General features: G+C 47.1%; 1 protein-coding gene across 1 annotated transcript in view; it reads left to right on the top strand.

Annotated features, from left to right (window-relative positions):
• Positions 1-467, top strand: part of LOC117591217 (low-density lipoprotein receptor) — a 57,335-nt gene extending 56,868 nt beyond the window's left edge. Inside the window, exon 10 of the mRNA XM_034284370.1 lies at positions 452-467. The gene's annotated coding sequence lies outside the window, so the exon portion shown is untranslated. The remainder of the gene's footprint in view (positions 1-451) is intronic.
• The last annotated feature ends 8,908 nt before the right edge of the window (positions 468-9,375 follow it).

The raw sequence follows: 9,375 nt of genomic DNA, 5'->3' as shown, positions 1-9,375 counted from the left end.
CGAGCGCGGGATCCTTAAGGCACACAGCCTGTACGTCGCCTCCACGCCTCGCCCACGCGGGCGCGGCGTACAAGATCTGCGAAGTCACTACACTCGTCAGGAGCTCCCGCGTTGCATGCTTCTGGCCTCTGGTGTTCAGAAGTATTCGCGAGAGCGATCCTGCTGTTCCGATGGCCTTCCTCTGCACATACTCCAAGGGCTCTTTAAAGGAGAGGCGTGTGTCAATGAGCACCCCCAGGTACTTGATTGCCCTCTTGGAGCGTATCGTGGTGCCACCGACCTGCACACATGCAGTTTCGACAACTTTCCGGCTCGATATGAGCACCGCCTCGGTCTTCTGCGCTGCCAGGTCCAATACGGGGACCGTAAGCCACGACTACACGGCTCGAACGGCCGCGTTGGCGAGCTCCTCCAGTGCTGCGAGGTGCTTGACCACCTCCACTAAGGCTACGTCGTCAGCAAGCCCCATCATGTTGGTGTTGGCTGGCATCGGTAGTCTCAGGACTCCATCGTAAATGACATTCCAGAGCAGGGGTCCCAAAACGGAGCCCGGAGGGACTCCGGCTGAGACATTGTATGCCCTGGAGCCCAGACTGGTCTCGTACGTCAGCACCCTGTCACTGAAGTAGCTACGTACTATCCTCGGCAGGTATCCAGGGATGTTAAAACGCTGAAGGGCCTCTAGAGTGCGGCTCCAATCGGCCGAGTTGAAGACGTTCCTTATGTCCAGTGTCACCACGAGAAAGTAGGATTTGGACCCTCCTCTCCATCTGGAACCAGCGGAGGCTTCCTCTGCCGTTTTTAACACCTTGGATATGGCGTCTAGCGTCGACTTCCCCCTTCTGAACCCGTATTGCACCGGGGAGAGACCGCCTGCTGCTTCGATGGCTGCACTCAGCCTCGTGGCGATCACCTTCTCAAAGCTTCCCTATCGTATCAAGGAGGCAGATTGGCGTGTAGGAGGACGCCTCGCCCGGCGCCTTTTCCGGCTTGGACAGCAAAAGGAGCCGTTACCTCTTTCACCTCGTTGGGAACGTAACCTTGTGGAGGCATCTGTTGAACAGAGCCGTGACCTCGCTCGGGATCAGCGCTAATGCCAGCTTCTCGCGTTGTTAGGAATCGCGTCCGGCCTCGGTACCTTCTTAGGGTTCAGGTCTCTGCCTGCCTGCAGCACCTCTTCTTCTGTGACCTCGCAGATGTCGTCCAGGCTGTGTTCTGGGCTCGGGGATGTTGTTATGGGCCGCCCTTGCGGGAACAAGGTCCTAACAATCCCCTCCAACACTATTGGGTCCGTTGGGGCTCTGCTTCCGGAGTTAATGCTCTTAACCTCCATCTTGTAGGCGCCTCCCCAGGGGTCCTCCTCGGCGTCGTCACACAGCTTGAGGAAGCATTATCTTTTGCTGTCTCTGATGGCGGTCTTCAACTCCTTCCGCGCGACTTTGTATGCCTCGCAGCAGGTCACTAGACACGGAGTTCCCCTGGCTCGTTGGAGCTGTCTTCTCGGGCGGTGGCAGATTTTGCGGAGCTCGGCGATGTCCTCGTTCCACCAGAAGACTGGGGCATGGTGCTTCCCAAACGCACTTCGCTGGAGCATGCTCTGGTCGCAGGCCGCTTCCACTGCCTCCCCCAGCGGGGTCGCCCACTCGTTGGCTCCTTTAGACTTTGATGCCGTGTTGGGCCGGAGGGCGCTTGCGAAGGCCTGTATCCTCAGCGTGGCCTGCCGGTACGCCTTCCTATGCTGAGTAGGGGCTGCTCTTCCCCGGTCCGGTCCGCCAAACACGCACTCGATGGCCTCGTGGTCGCTAGCGGTGTAGGCGTCGCTGATTCTCCAACTGGCGTTTCTGGCCAACGCACTGCTGGCGAATGTGAGGTCAATGACTGACCCCATGCCTCCCCTGCTGAACGTTTGTTGGTACCCTTCGTTGAGCAGCACCATGTCCAAGGTGGCGAAGTCCTCCAGCACCGTACGTCCTCAAGCGTTGGTTCTGGAGGACCCCCACTCCTGGGCCCACGCATTGAAGTCGCCTCCGACCACGACGTCGCTTCGTCCTCGCAGGTCTCCGATCAGCTCGTCGATGATTCTGCTGAAGGTCTCCAGCGGGAGGCTGGGCGCCAGGTAGCAACTATAGACCCACATTCCGCCTACTTTGCCTCGGACGAACCCATCAGATCTGGGGCATCTCCACTCCGCATGTCCACAACGCAGCTCTACACGAGCGATCTGTGGCCCAGTCGCTGCAGCTGGGGACCCTATAGGGCTCGCTCAGGATTGCAACCTCCGATCTCCGCTCACGCACCGTCTGTTGCAGGAGGTCCTGTGCGGCCCTGCAGTGGTTCAGGTTGAGCTGGATCAACCGCATGTCTTGCTGCGTTGACCGACCCCGCTGAACGCGGCCGTGCAGCTTTGGACTCCTTCTTGCCCGCTGCCGAGCAAATGAAGCATGATGGCTCATTTGTGCAGACAGCGGCTTTGTGCCCCTGCTCGCCGCATTTGATGCAGCATCCACTCCTATCTATAGTGCTCCTGCAGCTGCTCGCAATGTGCCCAGGTTCCAGGCATCTGTAGCACCTCAGAAGACCTTCTCTTTCTCGGATCCTGCAGACAGTCCAGCCGATCCGCACCTGTCCCAGCTGTATTACAGCTTTGCCCAGGGAAAAAGGCAAGTTGACTACCGCCGTTTGGGACTCCGCGTAGCCGCGTCACCCTGACTCGTCCCTCCTCTATCCCGAACTGGCTCGCGATGGCGGTACATATCTCGCTCTCTCTCGCGAGGTAGTCGAGATCGCGGATCTCCAAGGCGACGCGGGCGATGCTCTCTTTCATAGCCTCCGCGCTCTCTGAGCTGCCTTTTGCCACCTTCAGCAGAAGATTACCGTTGACGGTGCGGCGTACCCTGGAAACGCAACTTCCCAGGTCCGACATCTGGTTGTCCTCCCTCCTGATCACCATAGCCAGCACCTCGCTGTACGTCTTGCCGCCTGCTTGCACTACAACCGCGTCGGGGCGTGCTCGGTGAGCTGTCCTCGTCTTCTTGGCCACTACCCTCCACCCGCTATACTGGTTTTCGTGGCTCTCTTGTTGCTCTGTTTTCCCCAACAGGACCATCCGATACAACAGGCTGGCTTAGCCTTCGCCACGGCTCGGTTTGCGATGCGGCGTCCTTCTTCCAGACGGTCGTTGTCTGCTGCTCCTTGTCCGCGCTCTTGTTGCTCAGTGCACATTTCGAGCAGAGGACTACGCCCTCCGCGCCCTCCTGCATGTCGCTGCTACCCGCTGCGGCTGCCTGGTTGGCATCCTGTATGGCCGCGTGCAGCTTCTTAATGCGTACGAACAGGCTTCTAGTCGCCTCGTTAATATGGCGGGTGCTCTTTTGCAAGCATCCTAGACGTGATCTCCTCCAGGAGTCTACCCAGCTTCGCTAGGTTCTGCTGACCGGTAGCTTCCTGCGATGCCTTACTCTTTTTTGGCGGCGTCGATCTCTGAGAGCTCGCCGGGCTTGCGGGTTCCCGAACCCTTTTGGGGGTCTCTTTGGGGTCAACCTCAAAACCCTGAACTGCTCCTGGCGCTGTCTGGAGTACCGGTGATCGGATGAGATTGTTTCTCTTTACGACCACCGAAGCATCAGCTTTCGTCCCTTCTTCCGGCAGTTGGCGCGGCGATCTTGCCAGCCCCGATCTGCCCACGAACGGGTTTCCCGTATCGATATCCGCGCTATATGCGCTACGTAGCTACGCGGTCCGCACTTGTGGGCTCCCTCGCTGGCCACGGATTTCCCCTTGGCTTCACGATGGGGGATATATCGCCCCACCCCGGTCCCGCCTGAGCGGGGGATCGTAGTGTGGTCGGATCCGTGACCTTTTTCCAATGCCCCTTGTGCAGACTTTCCAAGCCTGCTACGTGACAGCTGCCGACGGCGGAGTATCGATATATCGGTATATGCAAGCTCGCTTGCGCTCCCCACCACTATTAGCGATCAGCTGTTCGCAAACAAGCAAAGCAGAGTGCGGAAATGGGAAAATTGTTTTTGTCGTCCAAAGAAGAGAGCGCGAAAAACCCGTGGCCTCCTCGCCTCTCCTCTCCTCCTCTGTGTGTGGAACGTCCCCCAACGACTGGATTCCGCGCAGGGAGACTCACCCTGAACGCGTATGTCGGCCTTGCTCGGTACGTACCCATTCCTATCGGGCACCTTCTCACTTTTACCTTTTTTCAGGCAGTTTCACACACGGAAAATGATTTAGACGCTGGACGCTTTCACTCTCTTTGACTTGTGTCGTGAGCTGAAGTGTAAGTTGGTATGTGTGGCATACCCTAAACTTCTTCTGGCCTTGGCGAAAAATTGTCGCCTGTCGACTGTCTTCTGCCTGCTTCTGCCGTCCAGCACATGTGCGGTTTAAACTTCACTTTTTCATGTGGTGCGCTGGTGGTAAAACATTCGAGATTTCTTTCACTAAGCTTGTGTCGGGTAAAATTACTTTCGCATATCGACTGCCACCGTGCCGGTAGAAAACTAATTGCTGCTACACTATTTTAAATTTAAGTAAGAAAAATATTAAATTTAAATATGAAATATATTCGATTTAAATATGAAATATATTAAATTTAAATATGTAAAATATTACATTTAAATACGAAACATTTTTAATTTAAATATGAAACATATTAAACTACAATTTTAATATATAATAGTTATTTTAAAGAGTTTTAAGATTAAATAATAAATTAAATATTCATAATAGTTTTATAATCTCTTATACTAATATGCTATTGTCGCGCTCATCGCTCCCTCTCACAGTGCATAGAAGCGAACGCATATGTATGCACCCTTCGTACTGCTTATATTGCAGCGCTTTGCCCTTTTCTTTGGCCCAGTCTAAAATATTGTCTAAAATCACGGCCACGCCCCCTTTAAATTGTATAAAATTGTCCAATAATAAACAAATATATCAAAAACTAAAAATGAGAATAATTGTCGTAAATGTGGAGTCAGAGTTGCCGAAAAAGCTCGGCAGCTTCCAACAATGACCGTATTAAAAAATCCATTTTAATACAATTTTACTTGAATCAAAGTTTTTTTTTTTTTTTCTCTCTCTTTATATTTACAATCTGTTTTTAAACAATAAGTAAATTGTATAATTAATATTCAATTAACAGAAATAGCAGTTTTCCAATGAGCCCTGCTATTATATATAACATCTTTTCAGTTTGTTGGATTTATCTATCAGGGATATCGAGAATGTGGTATCTTTTCAGTCTTCTTACTGTTAGGCTATTGTCTAATAGACTTAAGGCTAAATTATTTTCGTGGTTGTGGAGTCTGTCGATGTATTTCTTACTAGTTTCCTTTATTTCTTCTTTAATGGTTGGAATATTCAGATCTTTGTGGATGTTTGCATTAGATACGTAAAACGGAGCATTGACAATGTGTCGCAAAGTTTTTTATTGGTAACGCTGAAGTATCTCAATATTTGAGTTGCTAGCAGTTCCCCAAAGCTGTATAGCGTAGGTCCAAACTGGCTTCAGTATGGATTTGTAGAGGCGAATTTTTTTTTCCAAAGTGGTTTCTGATTTTCGACTTATCAACCAGGACATTTTTAGTGTTTTAAGTCTAAGTTGTTGACATTTTGCTTTAATGTGGTTTTTCCATGTTAATCTGCGGTCGAGATGCAAGCCGAGATACTTCACACAGGTACTTTGTGGAATTGGTGAGCCNTTTAATACAATTTTACTTGAATCAAAGTTTTTTTTTTTTTTTCTCTCTCTTTATATTTACAATCTGTTTTTAAACAATAAGTAAATTGTATAATTAATATTCAATTAACAGAAATAGCAGTTTTCCAATGAGCCCTGCTATTATATATAACATCTTTTCAGTTTGTTGGATTTATCTATCAGGGATATCGAGAATGTGGTATCTTTTCAGTCTTCTTACTGTTAGGCTATTGTCTAATAGACTTAAGGCTAAATTATTTTCGTGGTTGTGGAGTCTGTCGATGTATTTCTTACTAGTTTCCTTTATTTCTTCTTTAATGGTTGGAATATTCAGATCTTTGTGGATGTTTGCATTAGATACGTAAAACGGAGCATTGACAATGTGTCGCAAAGTTTTTTATTGGTAACGCTGAAGTATCTCAATATTTGAGTTGCTAGCAGTTCCCCAAAGCTGTATAGCGTAGGTCCAAACTGGCTTCAGTATGGATTTGTAGAGGCGAATTTTTTTTTCCAAAGTGGTTTCTGATTTTCGACTTATCAACCAGGACATTTTTAGTGTTTTAAGTCTAAGTTGTTGACATTTTGCTTTAATGTGGTTTTTCCATGTTAATCTGCGGTCGAGATGCAAACCGAGATACTTCACACAGGTACTTTGTCGAATTGGTGAGCCGTTAAGTGTAACATTTGGGCAGTTAGCTGGTCTTAATGAAAACGTAATTTGGACGGATTTCAGGGAGTTTATTCTAATTTTCCATCGAAGGAAACAGTCTTCAATTAGGCTTAGGTCACTCTGCAGGAGTTCAGAAGCTTCATTTATAGATGTGCTTGTGGCTAAAAGTGCAGTTGTTTGTAACTGGCATGTCGGCCGTATATAGGGTGTAGAGAATTGGTCCCAATACGCTTCCTTGTGGGACGCCTGAGTTGATGAGAAGTAGTGATGAACTATCGGTTTTCTGCTGCACGTAAAAGCATCTTCTAGCCAGATATGATTTGATTAATAAATAGTACGGAGCAGGTAGCCATTTCTTTATCTTGTACAGCAAACCTTTGTGCCAGACTCGATCGAACGCTTGTTGAACATCAAGAAATGCAGCAGTGCAGTATTTTTTGTTTTCAAATGCCGAAACTATATCATTAATAACCCTGTGACATTGCTCAGGGGTCCCGTGACCCCTCCTGAATCCGAATTGGTATTCAGCTTACTACCTTTCAAGCAGATTTTAACCATTGTAAGAGAAGAATAGTATTTTTTCAAACACTTTCGAGAAAATTGTCAACAGACTAATGGGACGGTATGATGTCAATTCCGTTTCTATTTTGTTTGGTTTTAGGATCATAACGATCTCTGCACATTTCCATTGACTTGGAAAGTGGTCTAGTCTGAGAATCGCGTTATACATAAGAGTGAGAAACCGAATGCATTTTGGTGGTAAACTTTTTATGGTGATACCGTCTATTTTATCAGGGCCTGGTGCTTTTTTATTGTTCAAGCATTTGATTTCTGTCACAACTTCTTCATATTTAATTAATGAATCAAAGTTAATTCTATTTAATTTGACACTGTTTGATTATAGTTATTTTTACTAAGGCTTTTTTCTATCAGTGTTTGTATCCAACCTTAGTGTGACAAGAAATAAAATAACTTTGCAGACTGTCGTGGAGCGGAGCGTGTGGAAAATGTAGAATGTACATATGTATTCTGACTGAGTACTGGGTACACATCCCTCTTCGTTTTTTAACGTATGCGTTATTTTTATTTTCTTTAATGTGCTCTCGAGAACCTCAACTTAATTTCCAAGCTGAAAGCACATACATATATAATTTCTGTGTGTCGTTTTCTCGATTGCAATGCCATCGCCATCGCCAGAAGACAGAGAACAAAGCCCAGGCATAGTTTTAATTTTGTTCCCATTTCTAGAGAGAGAAGCAAAAGTTCACTGCGGTTGGCAGTCGCCTACACTTGACAATGTGTGTATTTGTGTGCGTGCGTGCGTGAGCCTGAGAGCTGGTTGCCATTTTGTTAACATGTTAAATAGTGTGTGTGACAGGATTGCAGTTCCAAAAGCAGCAGAAACAGCTGCAATAAGAATCCAACCCGTCGGTAGTACTTCCATGTGTATACCTAATTAAGAACAGACAAACAAATCGGAAACCATTCGAACAAATAAATCAACAGGCACGGATTTTAGCAAATTAATTATATTTAACCGAATGCCAGTTGTGTGTCATTACACATTTTGCCAAGTTATCAAAGTGCCTCCCACAGACCATCACCCCACTGGCCACTATGTTGGCCCAATCTTAGTTGTTCCATCGAGTGCGTGTGGCAGCTGGGCAAACAGGGTGAGTCCAGCATGGCAGATAGATAGGCAGACAGAACAGACAGAAGACGCAATGGAGAGACAGAGAGAGGTGGCAACAGGCGCAGGCGGGCAGGAACAGTCGGTGAATTGGCTGCCAGCACGTTTAATACCAAAATTGACATTAAATTGCTTGTGACCTGCATCCCAGCCAGATTCTGCTCCAGTCGGGATAGCTTGGCCCCTGTTATCGACTTTTACGACATTTTCCAATAAAGAAACATTGCAAACGTTGTCCTGTCAGCATGAAGCACTTACCCTGCAGCTGACACGAAGCGTTTTTGGACAGAGCGAGCGAGAGAGATAGGGAGAGCTATTGAGTTGTTTCTAAGAATAGTTAGACCCTTTACAGGCGACAGGTTAATGTACGAGAAAATTATGAAAGCGAAAAGAAAACCGTTGTCAAAGACAGCTGTGGAAAGGATTTTCAAAGGATTTTGGAAACTGATAAAATGTTATTTGTTTTGTACATCATTATAACAAATACTTCCATTATTTTAATCAAATTGAAAGGATTCCTGCACTCCACAATAATCATTCCCAAGTATTGCTACAGCATCTCTTTATTATTTAGAAAACTCTGGCCACATTGACCGGCATGAAAGGTGCCAAAAAAGCGTACGCACCTTTTGCTAATATGATTTTGTTATTACTTTTTATACCCGGTACTCGAAGAGTATATAGGGTATATTGTATATGTGGGGAATAACGGCTGTATGTAACGCACAGAAGGAAACGATTCCGACCCCATAAAGTATATATATTCTTGATCAACATCGATAGACGAGTCGATTGAGCCATGTCTGTCTGTCCGTCTGTCCGTCCGTCCGTCTGTCCGTCTTGTTTGTCGGCTAGTTCTCAGAGACTATAAGGAGGCTAGAGCCCCCAAATTTTGGTTCCAGACTGCTGTATGCTCACACTGAAGCCAGTGTATTTAAAAAATTAGCCAAGCCAAAAGGACGAAAACCTCCCAAACCTATAGTTTTGAAGATAAAAGAAAACTAAAGACGCCATTCCCTAGGGAATGACCATATCTATCAGATTGGGATCCGATTGGATCATTATTATAGCCAGAATGAAGACATTAATATTCAGTGGCTAAACCAACCCCGTCCCGCAGCTTATATTTGTTTTTTGCACATTCTCTCATTCACACTCTGCTTCGCGCAGACACGTCTCTGACGCGTCTTTGCCCTGACTCTGCAGTGTGTGGCTCTAGGTGAGGGTGGCGAGCTAAAGGAGCGTGTTGGCGTGAGAAGTGTTGTTGATGTAGATGACAGATGAAGAAAAAATGTAAAACTTGAC

This window comes from Drosophila guanche, unplaced genomic scaffold (assembly GCF_900245975.1).
Source record: "Drosophila guanche unplaced genomic scaffold, DGUA_6, whole genome shotgun sequence".
NCBI classification, from domain to species: Eukaryota; Metazoa; Arthropoda; class Insecta; order Diptera; family Drosophilidae; genus Drosophila; species Drosophila guanche.
This window is presented reverse-complemented; position numbering and strand designations above follow the sequence as displayed.